The following is a 346-nucleotide window of genomic DNA, read 5'->3' on the forward strand; positions in this document are numbered from 1 at the left end:
AACTGTTATTATACATGGTGATTCACCAATCATGATCACCCCAATTTTTTAATTAAAAATGAATTTATTCAAATTCCGATTTTTGGAATTTTCAAATATACTCAAATACCGCTTATTTTCAAGTTAAGAGGATTGGTAGTGGTGATTTCCTGTCTTTGTCTAACACACGCGCAACAAGAATTTAGACGTGTTTTTTGTCAAACGTAGATACCGATTGATATAGTGAAGCGATAAAAATTCTGAAAACAGATTTGAATTTTTTGTCAAGTCTACTTGAGATCGATCAGTTTATATTTTTGATTTACACTTCTCCAAAAAATGAAATATGAAATTTTTTAATTACTCT

This window comes from Acyrthosiphon pisum, unplaced genomic scaffold (genome assembly GCF_005508785.2).
Source record: "Acyrthosiphon pisum isolate AL4f unplaced genomic scaffold, pea_aphid_22Mar2018_4r6ur Scaffold_21056;HRSCAF=22910, whole genome shotgun sequence".
Classification (NCBI taxonomy): Eukaryota; Metazoa; Arthropoda; class Insecta; order Hemiptera; family Aphididae; genus Acyrthosiphon; species Acyrthosiphon pisum.